Raw genomic sequence first — 19,284 nt, 5'->3', positions numbered from 1 at the left:
GCTTCGCCTAAGCACTGCTACAATATGATCGAGGTGTAATATCGTGGAGGGGGGCACCGCACACGGCTAAGGAACGATCACGAAGATCAACTTGTGTGTCCTAGGGTGCCCCCTGCCCCCGTATATAAAGGAGCCAAGGAGAGGGGGCGGCCGGCCAAGGAAAGGCGCGCCAGAGGGGAGTCCTACTCCCACCGGGAGTAGGACTCCCTTCTTTCCTAGTTGGAGAAGGAGAAGGGGGGAAAGAGGAGGAAGAGGGGAAGGAAAGGGGGGGGGCGCCGCCCCCCTTCCCTTGTCCTATTCAGACTAGGAAGGGGAGGGGCGCGCGGCCACCTCTTGCCTCCTTCTCTCTTCTCCCTCAAGGCCCATGTAGGCCAAATAACCCCCCCCCCCCCGGGGGGGGGGGGGGTTCCGGTAACCCCCGGTACTCCGGTAAAATGCCGATTTCACCCGGAACGATTCCGATGTCCAAATATAAGCTTCCAATATATCGATCTTTATGTCTCGACCATTTCGAGACTCCTCGTCATGTCCGTGATCACATCCGGGACTCTGAACAACCTTCGGTACATCAAAATACATAAACTCATAATGAAACTGTCATCGTAACTTTAAGTGTGCGGACCCTACGGTTCGAGAACAATGTAGACATGACCGAGACACGTCTCCGGTCAATAACCAATAGCGGGACCTGGATGCCCATATTGGCTCCTACATATTCTACGAAGATCTTTATCGGTCAGACCGCATAACTACATACGTTGTTCCCTTTGTCATCGGTATGTTACTTACCCGAGATTCGATCGTCGGTATCCAATACCTAGTTCAATCTCGTTACCGGCAAGTCTCTTTACTCGTTCCGTAATACATCATCTCGCAACTAACTCATTAGTTGCAATGCTTGCAAGGCTTAAGTGATGTGCATTACCGAGAGGGCCCAGAGATACCTCTCCGACGATCGGAGTGACAAATCCTAATCTCGAAATACGTCAACCCAACATGTACCTTTGGAGACACCTGTAGAGCACCTTTATAATCACCCAGTTACGTTGTGATGTTTGGTAGCACACAAAGTGTTCCTCCGGCACACGGGAGTTACATAATCTCATAGTCATAGGAACATGTATAAGTCATAAAGAAAGCAATAGCAACATACTAAACGATCGGGTGCTAAGCTAATGGAATGGGTCATGTCAATCAGATCATTCAACTAATGATGTGATCCCGTTAATCAAATGACAACTCTTTGTCCATGGTTAGGAAACATAACCATCTTTGGTTAACGAGCTAGTCAAGTAGAGGCATACTAGTGACACTCTGTTTGTCTATATATTCACACATGTATTATGTTTCCGGTTAATACAATTCTAGCATGAATAATAAACCTTTATCATGATATAAGGAAATAAATAATAACTTTATTATTGCCTCTAGGGCATATTTCCTTCAGTCTCCCACTTGCACTAGAGTCAATAATCAAGATTACACAGTAATGATTCTAACACCCATGGAGCTTTGGTGCTGATCATGTTTTGCTCGTGGAAGATGCTTAGTCAACGGGTCTGCTACATTCAGCTCCGTATGTATCTTGCAAATCTTTATGTCTCCCACCTGGACTAGATCCCGGATGGAATTGAAGCGTCTTTTGATGTGTTTGGTTCTCTTATGAAATCTGGATTCCTTTGCCAAGGCAATTGCACCAGTATTGTCACAAAAGATTTTCATTGGACCCGATGCACTAGGTATGACACCTAGATCGGATATGAACTCCTTCATCCAGACTCCTTCGTTTGCTGCTTCCGAAGCAGCTATGTACTCCGCTTCACATGTAGATCCCGCCACGACGCTTTGTTTAGAACTGCACCAACTGACAGCTCCACCGTTTAATGTAAACACGTATCCGGTTTGCGATTTAGAGTCGTCCGGATCAGTGTCAAAGCTTGCATCAACGTAACCGTTTACGATGAGCTCTTTGTCACCTCCATATACGAGAAACATATCCTTAGTTCTTTTCAGGTATTTCAGGATGTTCTTGACCGTTGTCCAGTGATCCACTCCTGGATTACTTTGGTACCTCCCTGCTAAACTTATAGCAAGGCACACATCAGGTCTGGTACACAGCATTGCATACATGATAGAGCCTATGGCTGAAGCATAGGGAACATCTTTCATTTTCTCTCTATCTTCTGAAGTGGTCGGGCATTGAGTCTGACTCAACTTCACACCTTGTAACACAGGCAAGAACCCTTTATTTTCTTGATCCATTTTGAACTTCTTCAAAATCTTGTCAAGGTATGTGCTTTGTGAAAGTCCAATTAAGCGTCTTGATCTATCTCTATAGATCTTTATTCCTAATATGTAAGCAGCTTTACCGAGGTCTTTCATTGAAAAACTCTTATTCAAGTATCCCTTTATGCTATCCAGAAATTCTATATCATTTCAAATCAGTAATATGTCATCCACATATAATATCAGAAATGCTACAGAGCTCCCACTCACTTTCTTGTAAATACAGGCTTCTCCGAAAGTCTGTATAAAACCAAATGCTTTGATCACACTATCAAAGCGTTTATTCCAACTCCGAGAGGCTTGCACCAGTCCATAAATGGATCGCTGGAGCTTGCACACTTTGTTAGCTCCCTTTGGATCGACAACACCTTCCGGTTGCATCATATACAACTCTTCTTCCAGAAATCCATTCAGGAATGTAGTTTTGACATCCATCTGCCAAATTTCATAATCATAAAATGCGGCAATTGCTAACATGATTCGGACAGACTTAAGCATCGCTACGGGTGAGAAGGTCTCATCGTAGTCAACCCCTTGAGCTTGTCGAAAACCTTTTGCGACAAGTCGAGCTTTGTAGACAGTAATATTACCGTCAGCGTCAGTCTTCTTCTTGAAGATCCATTTATTCTCAATTGCTTGCCGATCATCGAGCAAGTCAACCAAAGTCCATACTTTGTTCTCATACATGGATCCCATCTCAGATTTCATGGCTTCAAGCCATTTTGCGGAATCTGGACTCACCATCGCTTCTTCATAGTTCGTAGGTTCATCATGATCCAGTAGCATGATTTCCAGAACAGGATTACCGTACCACTCTGGTGCGGATCTTACTCTGGTTGATCTACGAGGCTCAGTAGTAACTTGATCTGAAATTTCATGATCATCATCATTAAATTCCTCACTAATTGGTGTAGGTGTCGCAGAAACCGGTTTCTGTGATGAACTACTTTCCAATAAGGGAGCAGGTACAGTTACCTCATCAAGTTCTACTTTCCTCCCACTCACTTCTTTCGAGAGAAACTCCTTCTCTAGAAAGGATCCATTCTTAGCAACGAATATCTTGCCTTCGGATCTGTGATAGAAGGTGTACCCAACAGTCTCCTTTGGGTATCCTATGAAGACACATTTCTCCGATTTGGGTTCGAGCTTATCAGGTTGAAGCTTTTTCACATAAGCATCGCAGCCCCAAACTTTAAGAAACGACAACTTTGGTTTCTTGCCAAACCATAGTTCATAAGGCGTCGTCTCAACGGATTTTGATGGTGCCCTATTTAACGTGAATGCGGCCGTCTCTAAAGCATAACCCCAAAACGATAGCGGTAAATCAGTAAGAGACATCATAGATCGCACCATATCTAGTAAAGTACGATTACGACGTTCGGACACACCATTACGCTGTGGTGTTCCGGGTGGCATGAGTTGCGAAACTATTCCGTATTGCTTCAAATGTACACCAAACTCGTAACTCAAATATTCTCCTCCACGATCAGATCGTAGAAACTTTATTTTCTTGTTACGATGATTTTCAACTTCACTCTGAAATTCTTTGAACTTTTCAAATGTTTCAGACTTATGTTTCATTAAGTAGATATACACATATCTGCTTAAGTCATCTGTGAAGGTGAGAAAATAACGATATCCGCCACGAGCCTCAATATTCATCGGACCACATACATTTGTATGTATGATTTCCAACAAATCTGTTGCTCTCTCCATAGTACCGGAGAACGGCGTTTTAGTCATCTTGCCCATGAGGCACGGTTCGCAAGTACCAAGTGATTCATAATCAAGTGGTTCCAAAAGTCCATCAGTATGGAGTTTCTTCATGCGCTTTACACCGATATGACCTAAACGGCAGTGCCACAAATAAGTTGCACTATCATTATCAACTCTGCATCTTTTGGCTTCAACATTATGAATATGTGTATCACTACTATCGAGATTCATCAAAAATAGACCACTCTTCAAGGGTGCATGACCATAAAAGATATTACTCATATAAATAGAACAACCATTATTCTCTGATTTAAATGAATAACCGTCTCGCATCAAACAAGATCCAGATATAATGTTCATGCTCAACGCTGGCACCAAATAACAATTATTTAGGTCTAATACTAATCCCGAAGGTAGATGTAGAGGTAGCGTGCCGACCGCGATCACATCGACTTTGGAACCATTTCCCACGCGCATCGTCACCTCGTCCTTTGCCAGTGTTCGCTTAATACGTAGTCCCTGTTTCGAGTTGCAAATATTAGCAACAGAACCAGTATCAAATACCCAGGTGCTACTGCGAGCTCTAGTAAGGTACACATCAATAACATGTATATCACATATACCTTTGTTCACCTTGCCATCCTTCTTATCCGCCAAATACTTGGGGCAGTTCCGCTTCCAGTGACCAGTCTGCTTGCAGTAGAAGCACTCAGTTTCAGGCTTAGGTCCAGATTTGGGTTTCTTCTCTTGAGCAGCAACTTGCTTGTTGTTCTTCTTGAAGTTCCCTTTCTTCTTCTCTTTGCCCTTTTTCTTGAAACTAGTGGTCTTGTTGACCATCAACACTTGATGCTCCTTCTTGATTTCTACCTCCGCAGCTTTCAGCATTGCGAAGAGCTCGGGAATAGTCTTATTCATCCCTTGCATATTATAGTTCATCACGAAGCTCTTGTAGCTTGGTGGCAGTGATTGGAGAATTCTGTCAATGACGCAATCATCCGGAAGATTAACTCCCAATTGAATCAAGTGATTATTATACCCAGACATTTTGAGTATATGCTCACTGACAGAACTGTTCTCCTCCATCTTGCAGCTATAGAACTTATTGGAGACTTCATATCTCTCAATCCGGGCATTTGCTTGAAATATTAACTTCAACTCCTGGAACATCTCATATGCTCCATGACGTTCAAAACGTCGTTGAAGTCCCGATTCTAAGCGGTAAAGCATGGCACACTGAACTATCGAGTAGTCATCAGCTTTGCTCTGCCAGACGTTCATAACATCTGGTGTTGCTCCAGCAGCAGGCCTGGAACCCAGCGGTGCTTCCAGAACGTAATTCTTCTGTGCAGCAATGAGGATAATCCTCAAGTTACGGACCCAGTCCGTGTAATTGCTACCATCATCTTTCAACTTTGCTTTCTCAAGGAACGCATTAAAATTTAACGGAACAACAGCACGGGCCATCTATCTAAAATCAAACATACATAAGCAAGATACTATCAGGTACTAAGTTCATGATAAATTTAAGTTCAATTAATCATATTACTTAAGAACTCCCACTTAGATAGACATCCCTCTAATCCTCTAAGTGATCACGTGATCCAAATCAACTAAACCATAACCGATCATCACGTGAAATGGATTAGTTTTCAATGGTGAACATCATTATGTTGATCATATCTACTATATGATTCACGCTCGACCTTTCGGTCTCCGTGTTCCGAGGCCATATCTGCATATGCTAGGCTCGTCAAGTTTAACCTGAGTATTCTGCGTGTGCAAAACTGGCTTGCACCCGTTGTAGATGGACGTAGAGCTTATCACACCCGATCATCACGTGGTGTCTGGGCACGACGAACTTTGGCAACGGTGCATACTCAGGGAGAACACTTCTTGATAATTTAGTGAGAGATCATCTTATAATGCTACCGTCAATCAAAGCAAGATAAGATGCATAAAAGATAAACATCACATGCAATCAATATAAGTGATATGATATGGCCATCATCATCTTGTGCTTGTGATCTCCATCTCCGAAGCACCGTCATGATCACCATCGTCACCGGCGCGACACCTTGATCTCCATCGTAGCATCGTTGTCGTCTCGCCAATCTTATGCTTCTACGACTATCGCTACCGCTTAGTGATAAAGTAAAGCATTACAGGGCGATTGCATTGCATACAATAAAGCGACAACCATATGGCTCCTGCCAGTTGCCGATAACTCAGTTACAAAACATGATCATCTCATACAATAAAATTTAGCATCATGTCTTGACCATATCACATCACAACATGCCCTGCAAAAACAAGTTAGTCGTCCTCTACTTTGTTTGTTGCAAGTTTTACGTGGCTGCTACGGGCTTTAAGCAAGAACCAATCTTACCTACGCATCAAAACCACAACGATAGTTTGTCAAGTTGATGCCGTTTTAACCTTCGCAAGGACCGGGCGTAGCCACACTCGGTTCAACTAAAGTTGGAGAAACTGACACCCGCCAGCCACCTGTGTGCAAAGCACGGCGGTAGAACCAGTCTCGCGTAAGCGTATGCGTAATGTCGGTCCGGGCCGCTTCATCCAACAATACCGCCGAACCAAAGTATGACATGCTGGTAGGCAGTATGACTAATATCGCCCACAACTCACTTGTGTTCTACTCGTGCATATAACATCAAACCATAAAACCTAGGCTCGGATGCCACTGTTGGAGAACGTAGTAATTTCAGAAAAATTCCTACGCACACGCAAGATCATGGTGATGCATAGCAACGAGAGGGGAGAGTGTTGTCTACGTACCCTCGTAGACTGAAGTGGAAGCGTTGACTCAACGTAGAGGAAGTAGTCGTCCGTCTTCCCCGTCCAACCGATCCAAGCATCGTTACTCCGGCACCTCCGAGTTCTTGACACACGTACAGCTCGATGACGCACCCCGGGCTCCGATCCAGCAAAGCTTCGGGGAGGAGTTTCGTCAGCACGACGGCGTGGTGACGATCTTGATGTTTAACCGTCGCAGGGCTTCGCCTAAGCACCGCTACAATATGATCGAGGTGTAATATCATGGAGGGGGGCACCGCACACGGCTAAGGAACGATCACGAAGATCAACTTGTGTGTCCTAGGGTGCCCCCTGCCCCGTATATAAAGGAGCCAAGGAGAGGGGGCGGCCGGCCAAGGAGAGGCGCGCCAGGGGGGAGTCCTACTCCCACCGGGAGTAGGACTCCCTTCTTTCCTAGTTGGAGAAGGAGAAGGGGGGGAAAGAGGAGGAAGAGGGGAAGGAAAGGGGGGGCGCCGCCCCCCTTCCCTTGTCCTATTCGGACTAGGAAGGGGAGGGGCGCGCGGCCACCTCTTGCCTCCTTCTCTCTTCTCCCTCAAGGCCCATGTAGGCCCAATAACCCCCCGGGGGGGTTCCGGTAACCCCCGGTACTCCGGTAAAATGCCAATTTCACCCGGAACGATTTCGATGTCCAAATATAGGCTTCCAATATATCGATCTTTATGTATCGACCATTTCGAGACTCCTCGTCATGTCCGTGATCACATCCGGGACTCCGAACAACCTTCGGTACATCAAAATACATAAACTCATAATGAAACTGTCATCGTAACTTTAAGCGTGTGGACCCTACGGTTCGAGAACAATGTAGACATGACCGAGACATGTCTCCGGTCAATAACCAATAACGGGACCTGGATGCCCATATTGGCTCCTACATATTCTACGAAGATCTTTATCGGTCAGACCGCATAACTACATACGTTGTTCCCTTCGTCATCGGTATGTTACTTGCCCGAGATTCGATCGTCGGTATCCAATACCTAGTTCAATCTCGTTACCGGCAAGTCTCTTTACTCGTTCCGTAATACATCATCTCACAACTAACTCATTAGTTGCAATGCTTGCAAGGCTTAAGTGATGTGCATTACCAAAAGGGCCCAGAGATACCTCTCCGACGATCGGAGTGACAAATCCTAATCTCGAAATACGTCAACCCAACATGTACCTTTGGAGACACCTGTAGAGCACCTTTATAATCACCCAGTTACGTTGTGACGTTTGGTAGCACACAAAGTGTTCCTCCGGCACACGGGAGTTACATAATCTCATAGTCATAGGAACATGTATAAGTCATGAAGAAAGTAATAGCAACATACTAAACGATCGGGTGCTAAGCTAATGGAATGGGTCATGTCAATCAGATCATTCAACTAATGATGTGATCCCGTTAATCAAATGACAACTCTTTGTCCATGGTTAGGAAACATAACCATCTTTGATTAACGAGCTAGTCAAGTAGAGGCATACTAGTGACACTCTGTTTGTCTATATATTCACACATGTATTATGTTTCCGGTTAATACAATTCTAGCATGAATAATAAACCTTTATCATGATATAAGGAAATAAATAATAACTTTATTATTGCCTCTAGGGCATATTTCCTTCAATCACTACACGCTAACCCTAGCCCTAGCCCTAGAAACGGATCAGATAAGTTCACAGAATAATGGATAAGGGAAGGGGATCTCACTATACACCGCCGAAGGATGAGGCGATGTGGTGGCTTCCATTGGGATTCGCCTTCACCGCCGCGGCGAAAGATCTAGTCGCCGCGTATTCCACCGAATACTGCACCTCCGCATCTCGCGTCGCCTTGCTAGGGTTCGAGCTCCCGCAGAGCTCACCGCTTGGGTCGGGATTCGCGTCGCCTGCGCCACTGCCGAGAGGACCACCGCCGCCAACACCGCCTGCTTTCGCCGGCGTAGCCATCTGCCTACGTGACGAGAGGAGGGGAGAGAGCGGCAGGAGAGTGGGGAAGAAGGCAGACGCGAGGATGGAGAGAACGGCAGCACCAGAAGAGGGGGAGAAACGAACAGATGGGGGATGGAGGCATATGGCGCCGTCAAACGCCGTCTAACGGCTGTCGGGACGGCCGACGGTGCCACGTACGCAAAAAAGGGCCCCACCTGTCATAAACAAGCTTAACTGACCCGATCCGCCAATCAGTGCTTTCTGCAAAAAGATTACGGAAGAGATGGTGTTTTATGCAAAAAAAATGTATTGTAGTGGTTTTCGCAAACCTTGCCTTCGAAGTGGTGGTTTTGTGCAATTTACTCTTTGTGAGCGGAAGATGATGCAGACATGTGGACCGATGCTCAATCAGTCGTTTCGTGAGACTCTCCGCGCAACTCATGTCGCCATGGTCGTCGTCCCTCCTCCTCCCCACCTCTCGCCTTGCCCCACTCACTACACTCTTGTGCCCATTTGAGCCGATTTTGCCGCACCTCCTCCTCGATGCCTCATGAGCAGCTTTTCCTCCTCTTTTTGAGCAGTGACGACTGGTGGTATTGGAGGCGACAGCTCGGGCGATCGCGGAACAAATCCTGCGGTGGCTCGGCTCGCGTGTTGGAGACGAAGGGTCGCATCCGGAAGGTATGCTAATGCGGGCTGCAGCTGAAACAATCTTTCATGGTACCAAAGAATTCGAAAGGAGCAACAACTTTCTCTCTCAAGTGGCAAGGAACAAGAGGAAATACTCTCAAATATATTGCAGCGGGTAACTAGCTTGGTTTACAAGGACGCAGCCCAAACCATGAAACTTGCAAACCTATGTAGAATCACAAGAGGGAACCACAAGTATCCTATATGAATTAAGAACTAGCCCTCCAATCCACACACACTAGCTAACACTCAAGGATACTGGTGCTCGCAGCACAACATAACCTAACCAGCTGTCTACAAACATAAATTCAAAAATTCCTCCCCCTTCACATGCAACAGCTGGGGAGTACTTATACTAGAAGCACCTACTAGTTAAGTGTGAAAACAACTCAAAGTGAAGGGTAAATTCGTGAGCCCCAAGCTATAGCAGGAGCAAACTTATTGAGCCTCATGCCGTAATTAATTTCTGGACAGCTTGCATGGGAATTTGCACAACTTTTGACAAAAGACCTCAAATGATGCACCGTTTTCTTTAATGAAAGTTGACTTCAAAGACCATTTTTCTAACCTCTAAAACGTGCTAGACCATTCTAGAAGATATAATATCACATGCAGTCATACAACTTACGCTCAATGTTCAGTTTGGTGCTAAAACTTTAAAAATACGAATTTATGATCATCTAACTTGCGTCCTTATGCAAATACGGTCACTTTGCTTGTAGTCAGACGTATCCTGCGCTGATGTGGCATGTCAGCGTGACTATGACCATTGTCAATGATTGGGAACAACTTGAACGAGGCGCACATATTTTTATTTTACAGAAACACCCCTTGTTCTGTATTTAATTAAGCAGTAGCCCCTTAATAACACATGTGGGTACAACTTAATCGCAAAGAAGATTTGAGGAGATTTGAACTCTAGACATCGTATACACACATGCACTAGCTACATACTCGTGACTATAAAGAGATGTGCCTTCTTTAATATGGACGCATATTCTTTTTATATTCCATTTTTCCCCACGTTCAGCCAGAAAACCGGTTCCAAAAAATCTCACCTTTTTGGCCAAAAAATTCAAATGAAATTCAAATTTGAAAAATCGCAAGTTCAATTCATTGTCGTTCTGATACTGTGTGCATATGAGAGATATATAATTGACATGGTTTCTGTCATTTAAATTAAAAAATTCAGGCAATAATATAGTTTTCCGGGGACCACAAAAATTTCTGATAACCGACCTGTTATCAGAAATTCGGTCCCGGAGAAAAAACCTGAATACGAGTAGTTTCATTGCCAAATATAAAATTTATTGTTTATCTTTTAGACAATTATAGGTACTTGGTGTAGTGGTTAGCTCCTGCGGTTTCACACTTGAGGTCGACGAATGGAATCCATCGGGCCCCTTTTTCCCTGCGGAATTATCCATGCGCCCAAGTTACAAATTTTTGGTTGACCCACTGACAGGTGGGCCCTGTGTAGATTAGTCTAGTTACCTGGTTAGCCTAACTTGTTGTTTGTATCACACCGACTAGTGGCCCCACCCCTAAATTACCAGTTAGACATGTGCGTCTATTTATCTGATTAACCTGGACAAACTTAACATGTTTTTTTTAGAATAACTTGACGTGCTTTTGTGTGTAATCAAATAGATTTTAGTTGTGCATGTACAACATCGGGCAACACTGGTGGGATGGATGTAATTGTTTAATTAATAGGTTGTTGGTTCGATGCCGTAAAAAAACAGGTTGTTGGTTCGAACCCAATCTTCCCATCATTTTTTCATTATATTTGACGTCTTTAGTCGCCATTAAATAAATTACGTAGGGATTTTTCTGAAAAGAAAAACGGTGTGCTAGTCACCCAACCCCTTGTGCACTCCTAGCCACTGGCAGGTCACATGGGCAGGCTATACGGCTAGATACGAGCGAAGTGATCGTATTTGCACGATAACGCAAGTTGGATAACCATAAATCCGTATTTTCAAAGTTTTAGCATCAAACTGAACATTTAGCGCAAGTTCTATGACTCCCGATGATATTACCTCATTCTAGAATTACTACCTCCGTCTTGGTTTACAAGTCTCTTTTGTATTTTGTGCCAAATTTTGACTATAGATGTAACTAACAAAATATTAATGCATGTCACAAAAATTATATCATTGGATTCATATTTGAACATAATTTCCAATTATATTATTTTTTATGACATGCATTAACATTTGGTTAGTTAAATTTAAGACCAAAATTGGCACGGGATACAAAGGAGACTAATAAAACATGACATAGGTAATAGTTAGGTTTAGGTGGGAAGTTGCAGCTGGAAATGTGATGTGTTATTTCTCCCAAAATAGGCACCGAAAGCTTCCCAAATAAGATAATTGTTTTGCCCATGTCTTTCTTTGTCTGCTCTAATGGTTTAACATTTGTGCTAACATTAACCTCACTTTTTGATACCTTGGTCATGATATGGTCCGCATCAGATGCCATGAAGGTGGACGTGTACTGCTGTGAGTATAATTGATTGAAAATTAGAGCATGATCTCACCGTTACACAGCAGGATGGTTGGATACTCTGTTTCTTCGTTCGGCCACGCCAAATAAATGGTGCAGCTCTCATGTCATGCTTCTCATCGTCTCACCCCATCCTTTTGGTGGTGAATTGGCATCCTCTTTGTGCATGTCGCTGAACCAGAGTTTTTTTGTTTTGTCATCCTCACCTCGTTACAGCATCATAATGTTAGGTGTTGGATGGCTCAATGCTGACAATGGTGGAACCCCGCGTTGGTGATTTTGATGTTAGTGTGCTCTTCTGGTGACCTATGAGTTTGCCCATGTGTTCAGTCACGGAGCATCAGTGGGACAATTCCGGGCCTTGGCCCCCCTTCCTAAAGGAAATTTTACCAAATATGCTTATTTATCTACTAATCGCTCTACTAATCCTCCAACGTCTTTGATCACTCTAGCCTTTTTCTATGAATGCACTCATCTGGCCACCCCTATCCGCTCCTGCCGAAGCCAAGTTTGACGAGCTCATGATCGTCGCCTGATTAGCAGCTTGCAAGCTGCGGCAGAGCTTGATTTTCGAGGGCTCATGGCCGGCCGGACATGGGGAACGGGAGTCGACGGTCAGTTGGACTAGGTTTAGAGTATGGTTTGGTTGAAATATGTCGAAATGTAATTAGTTTGCTTTGGTTTAGACGAAAAGCATCTGGCTTTTGAAATAATTGTTCAAATATGAATGAGTATCATTCGGTTTATTTAAATATCCATCATTTTTATTTTTTTATTTTCTTCCTAAATGTAACTAGACATATGCGGATAGCTTTGGACGGCCGGCTCTCGCATCAGTATTCAGGACTGGTCCCTCATCCACGGACGGATACGGTGTTCATAAGAAAACTTGATCCGCCGGTTTCCCTTTCTTCTCTCGCAAAAAGAAAGGCGACTGGGCAGTTCCAACCCACCACTTCCCGTCGACGAGTTCGTGTGTCCCCTCCTTTGTTGGCTGTGCTGGTGAAGGGAGGAGGAGGGGACCCCGGATCTGTTCGGTGCTGTAGGTCATTGATGTCTACTATGCAAATTTATTCTTGTAGACACGTGTTGGGCCTCCAAGCGCAGAGTTTAGTAGGACAGTAGCAATTTTTCTTCAAGTGGATGACCTAAGGTTTATCAATCCGTGAGAGGTGTAGGATGAAGATGGTCTCTCTCAAATGACCCTGCAATCAAATAAAAGAAATCTCTTGTGTCCCAACACACCAAATACAATGACAAATTGTATAGGTGCACTAGTTCGGTGAAGAGATAGTGATAAAAGTGTAATATGTATGATAGAAATATATTTTTATAATCTAAATAAATAAAAGCAGCAAGGTAGCAAATAGTAAACGGGCACAAAAACAGTATTGCAATGCTTAAAAACAAGGCCTAGGGTCCGTACTTTCACTAGTACAATCTCTCAATAGTGCTAACATAGTTGGATCATATGATTATCCCTCAAAATGCAACGAAGAATCACTCCCGAGTTTCTATTAGCGGAGAACAAAAGATAGGAATAATTTGTAGGGTACGAAACCACCTCAAAGCTATTTTTTTCGCTCGATCTATTCAAGCTTAATTTCCACTCGTCTTCGAGTAGATAATTTATGAAGTGTGAATGCTAGCAAATTTAAGCACCTATGCATTATGAAGACTAGTTGCTAAAATTTTAAGTACACTTAGCACCTCATCTAAGCACCAATGCATTGAAAGAGGCCTAACGCTCGTACCACGAGTTAGCTAAAGAATGTGTTTAAGTTGTGGGAGCAGTCGGTGGGCCCCGCACCGAGATCAGGTGAGGAGAACCTGGACTGGACTGCTGGACGTCCTCCCCAGGATCCTTTGTGACGGCAATCTACTAACCTCGATTCCTCTCTCTCCCTGCCCGTAGAAGTAGCACGGGCATTTCCAAAAGCGATTGCACTCTATGATTTAATTAAATTAATTGGAAATAAAATGATGTGAGTACAGTTGTTGTACAGTAAGTACACGTACTACTCCTGCTAGGCAGGATGGCTCGGCTAACTTTCAAAAAAAAAGGATGGCTCGGCTAGGTCGGACCAAGAGCACTTGAGCACTCGCTGATCGGCTCGGCTCGGCTCAGCTCAGGTTCAGTGCATCGCCCCTGGCTGCACCTGCCCCTTGTACTGCCACTCCAGTACCAGTAGTACACGGCCCCCATGAACGCGTGCGTGCGTTCGTTCCCTCTGCCCGTCACCATTAAATTCCATTTATTTAGTTACCTTTTCTTAGTAGTAAAATTAAAATTGAAATCGTTGACCATGTGGCAAAAAAATGCCTGGTAAAAAACAAGAGACATTGTTTTTTATCCAAAAAACAAAATCCCATACCCAGCAAAAAAAAATCCTACAATATTTTTTCTTTTCTGTTCTTTTCTGAAACTGCAGTAGCAACAAATCGGCGTGGCGCTAGCACTAGATTAGATGCGTTTCAAACAGAGGGTGGTCATTGCTAAGCTAGCTCATCAAGTAGCTGGAACAATGGCGATGCATGGTCAAAGGCGACGTCGCCATCCATGCGATCTGTATCTCATCCTCCCCGTTTAGCTCACAGCTGCTGGCTGATGGCGTAGACACCTCTCCTAATCTGCCCTTCACTTTTCAGATTTTTCAGCCGTCCAGTCAATTAGGGATGTGGCCTCGATCGATGGCTACGTACGTCGTACAACAAGAGAGTGACCACGGTCGACGTATATATGTACTTGTGTGAGAATAATATATAATCATAATATAGTAGGTGTGGACGTGTGGAATTGGAGTGTAACCTCAACGTTGCACAGCAGGATGGATGGCTGGATGCTTCGCTTGTCTTGTTCGCCGCGCCAAATAAAAGGTGCGTTGAGAAAAAAAAATGTGGTTATCGAAAAGATACATTCCTAGACTGCTACAATGAGGAAGAAAATGCCGCCCCAAAAAGACTACACTACTATAATGGGAAGGAGGGACCATGTCGACGAACCCTAATTAACTAAGCTCCCTCGAAATAAAGCCGTAGAAGAGCTCCAATGTGTTTTCTTCGAAACTGGGTCTGTTTGCAAGCAAAAAAAATGATGCAAACCTATCGGTCGTTTTGTGTCCAGTCTCACCACAACTCTTCTCGCCGCGGTTGTCGTCCCTCTTCTCCCCAGCTCTCCGCCTCCCCCCCCCCTCACTACACTCTTGTGCCCCTGTGAGCCGTCGTTGCTTCCTCTCCTCCTCGATGCCTCATGATCACCTTTCCCCTCCTCTTTTTGAACAGTGATGACTGGTGGTATTGGAGGCGGCAGCTCGGGCGATGGGGGAAGAAATCCTACGGCGGCCCGACTCGCGTGGTGGAGATGCAGGGTCACATCTGGAAGGGATGCCACGAAGGTCGACCACATGGATAGACACGACGACCAGTTGGAAGGGAGGTAACAGTCGTCAATGGTGATGTCGTTCTGTTGAGACGACCTCACATACGACTGCCTTGTTGCCGCTGCCCAAACTAGGGTTTGGGCATGGCGACATCTGCTCGTGACAGTGTTGGTAAGAATTGAGGCAAGGTTTGTCCTACCGCTAGAGTTGAGCAAGTAAATTGGGGGGAGGAGGTGCTAGATTTCACGACATCCCGTGTTGGCCGTTTTTCGTCTTCCGCCATCTCGGCGCCGATTTTCCAAGTACCGCTACGTATGTCGTGCCCTCTTTTTGCGCTCGACTTAGCCAGGCTCGCGGGAAACGACCTATTCTAGAACTCCTAGAGAGCAAGGATCTGGAATGCTTTTAAAGTTTGTGCGTGTGTGAGCCAGGCCTCTGTGTACGCTACCAAACGTGTTTTTCTTGCACCCAATGGGCCTATATATTTGGGGTAATGCAGCCTACCGAACGTCCCTTAAGCTCTCTAGGAATGCATCTTTCTGGTGCATCCCGACGGCAGGTGACGTATGGGGCTGGTTGTAAGGTAGTGACCCATTTGTGTAGTGTGTTGGGCCCAATTGCTAGTGGACGTCGTGCTTATGGCCATTATGTCTCGCGTGTGTTTGCGATGCATTAGTCGACTCATTCTGGTAGCGCGTGGCTGAGAGTGGCGACCGTCGTTCTCCCCGAGTCTTTGATGTTGGTGTGCCCGTGGGGAGCGGCTGCCTATTGCTTCATCATCGAAGGGACTGGACGGTTGCATAGTCGGCCCGTCGCCCTTTCGCGTCCCTCCGGTTTGTTCGCTTGGTGGTGGGTTCCCGGGGAGGGGGCATTTCTTGGATATGTGTTGGTTGGTTCGCCTTCTTCCCTTTATGTCTAGGTGTATGTGTTGGTCATTTCACCTTCTTATGTTCCGCGTTAGGTTTTGATTTCTCTTTTCTTCGCTTTACCTGATTTTTGGTACGTTTGTGGTTTGGCTGTGGAGCTGGGGTTGAGATCAAGGGTATGACTCGCGTGGTGGAGATGCAGGGTCACATCTGGAAGGGATGCCACGAAGGTCGACCACATGGATAGACACGACGACCAGTTGGAAGGGAGGTAACAGTCGTCAATGGTGATGTCGTTCTGTTGAGACGACCTCACATACGACTGCCTTGTTGCCGCTGCCCAAACTAGGGTTTGGGCATGGCGACATCTGCTCGTGACAGTGTTGGTAAGAATTGAGGCAAGGTTTGTCCTACCGCTAGAGTTGAGCAAGTAAATTGGGGGGGGAGGAGGTGCTAGATTTCACGACATCCCGTGTTGGCCGTTTTTCGTCTTCCGCCATCTCGGCGCCGATTTTCCAAGTACCGCTACGTATGTCGTGCCCTCTTTTTGCGCTCGACTTAGCCAGGCTCGCGGGAAACGACCTATTCTAGAACTCCTAGAGAGCAAGGATCTGGAATGCTTTTAAAGTTTGTGCGTGTGTGAGCCAGGCCTCTGTGTACGCTACCAAACGTGTTTTTCTTGCACCCAATGGGCCTATATATTTGGGGTAATGCAGCCTACCGAACGTCCCTTAAGCTCTCTAGGAATGCATCTTTCTGGTGCATCCCGACGGCAGGTGACGTATGGGGCTGGTTGTAAGGTAGTGACCCATTTGTGTAGTGTGTTGGGCCCAATTGCTAGTGGACGTCGTGCTTATGGCCATTATGTCTCGCGTGTGTTTGCGATGCATTAGTCGACTCATTCTGGTAGCGCGTGGCTGAGAGTGGCGACCGTCGTTCTCCCCGAGTCTTTGATGTTGGTGTGCCCGTGGGGAGCGGCTGCCTATTGCTTCATCATCGAAGGGACTGGACGGTTGCATAGTCGGCCCGTCGCCCTTTCGCGTCCCTCCGGTTTGTTCGCTTGGTGGTGGGTTCCCGGGGAGGGGGCATTTCTTGGATATGTGTTGGTTGGTTCGCCTTCTTCCCTTTATGTCTAGGTGTATGTGTTGGTCATTTCACCTTCTTATGTTCCGCGTTAGGTTTTGATTTCTCTTTTCTTCGCTTTACCTGATTTTTGGTACGTTTGTGGTTTGGCTGTGGAGCTGGGGTTGAGATCAAGGGTATGATCTTGTGGGACGCATGAAAACTGGAACCTCCTACAACATGTAATACAAACTGGACTTCGCGACGTGTTCAGTGTTTCCGAGTAAACAGACGAACGACACGTTTGGTTCGGCTTAGCTAACGCATTCGTTTTGCTACCTTGCTACTAATCGGCAGCTACGGTTTTGAAAATCGCTGTAATCGGAAGCCGCATCTTTTTTTTGCCGAGTCTAAAAAGACATTTTGCAAGGGATTTTTTAAAAGAAAAAACATGAACAAATATAACGCTTAATGAAAAAAAAGAGGGAATGTCTAAGCCCAGGTTCGAACTGGGGACCTTTAGTGTGTGAGACTAACGTGATAACCAACTACACCACCCAGACATCTGTGTTTAGGCTTTAGAAGTAACGTAGATATATCAGGAGGGGGCTTCGTAGTTGAATGCTCTTGATAGTTGATGTTACTACTATAGATTCAAACCTGAGTAGTAAATATTCCTATGGGGAAAGAGAAGCCGGTCAAACATACTCCTATGAATTTTGAGATTAGGCTTTGCCAATCAGACTATGGGGAAAGAGAAGCCGGTCAACTGGCTGGCACCAGTAGCAAAAGTGGGATCGGTGGCATTGTTGCATTTCATAGGCCCCAGGCATGCGATTGCGATGCAGCGGGAGCACAAAACTAGTCAGCGATAATAACACCCGTACGACGTAGCTAAAAAAAGAATGGGTTTAAGTGGCCGGAGCAGAGACGGGCACTTTGCTTGGGTGAGGAGAACCTGGACACCCATCCCACTGTCCTCTCCCGGATCCTCCTCCATCTGAAAAAGCTTGTCGACAAGCTTCCGGACGGAGGGAGTACAATATTTTCTTTTTTATGCTACGGCAGCCAATTTGATGCTACTACAATTTGACCAAATTGCATGTAATGGCAAGCTTTTCTTTCTTCGAAAACTGAAGTAGCATCAAATTGGGCGCTAGTAGTGGTAGTGTTTTTCTTCTTCTTAATTTTTGAACTACTCACCAATTCATCCAATATAACAGCAGTTTACACATGATTAATGGCACATCCATGTTGCATTGCATCCGGTAATTCCTGCGAATATTGATGTCGAGTGCTGATGTTCAGCGGTAGCACAAGCAGTAGCAGAATATTGGCTTGGATTAATTCCGTGCGAATAAGCTAGCTTTGCTGCATCATGAGCTTCAGTGTTGCGATTCCTTCTAACGTGAAACGCCTGAACACGGCTTGAGAACACCTGTTATCTGTATTCCCATCATGTTTATAATGACAGCTGCTAACTTGATCGCCATGGATCGCTCATTGAGCTTGCATGGTTGCTGCTGAAATCTTGATCTGCCATTTTGTGCGCCCTTTCTGGTCCCTGCAAGAGTATCCCCATCCTCTCGCCGATCCTCTGTGACTCCAACTCTCTACCTCTATGATTTCTGAGTAATCGACAAAAAACTACAACATTTCACGTATCTGTCCCACAGAACTATCACATTTTGAAAACTGACCAAAAACTCCAGATTAATACTAATTCTGTAACAAAAAACTACCACTTTCACAAAATGGCCAGTTTAGACAATTTAAACACGTTTATGACAAGAGGGCCCGTTTGTCAGGGCTAACCTGGCGGAAATCGTCAACTCCGTTTATTTTGACTGTCATGTTGACCCTGATGACGGGTCAGGCCCACATGTCATTCTTCTTCTTCCTCCTCTTTCCCTATCTGACATTTTAACAAACACTTCATGTGCTCCCCTACACCACCATCTGGAGCAGCATTCCATGCGTCGCCGGAGTGGTCCGTCCATGCCAAAGACCTCCTCCTCCGCGCG

General features: G+C 45.3%; 1 non-coding gene across 1 annotated transcript; it reads right to left on the bottom strand.

The window, feature by feature from the left end:
• Positions 1 to 17,749: 17,749 nt before the first annotated feature.
• TRNAV-CAC lies at positions 17,750 to 17,823 on the bottom strand. The gene has a single exon. It is a non-coding gene; the product is annotated as a tRNA-Val (tRNA).
• Positions 17,824 to 19,284: the final 1,461 nt, after the last annotated feature.

The sequence above is a fragment of the Triticum urartu genome, chromosome 6 (genome assembly GCF_003073215.2).
Source record: "Triticum urartu cultivar G1812 chromosome 6, Tu2.1, whole genome shotgun sequence".
Lineage (NCBI taxonomy): Eukaryota > Viridiplantae > Streptophyta > Magnoliopsida > Poales > Poaceae > Triticum > Triticum urartu.
Note: the sequence above shows the minus strand (reverse complement) of the source record. Positions and strands in the feature narration are given on the sequence as shown.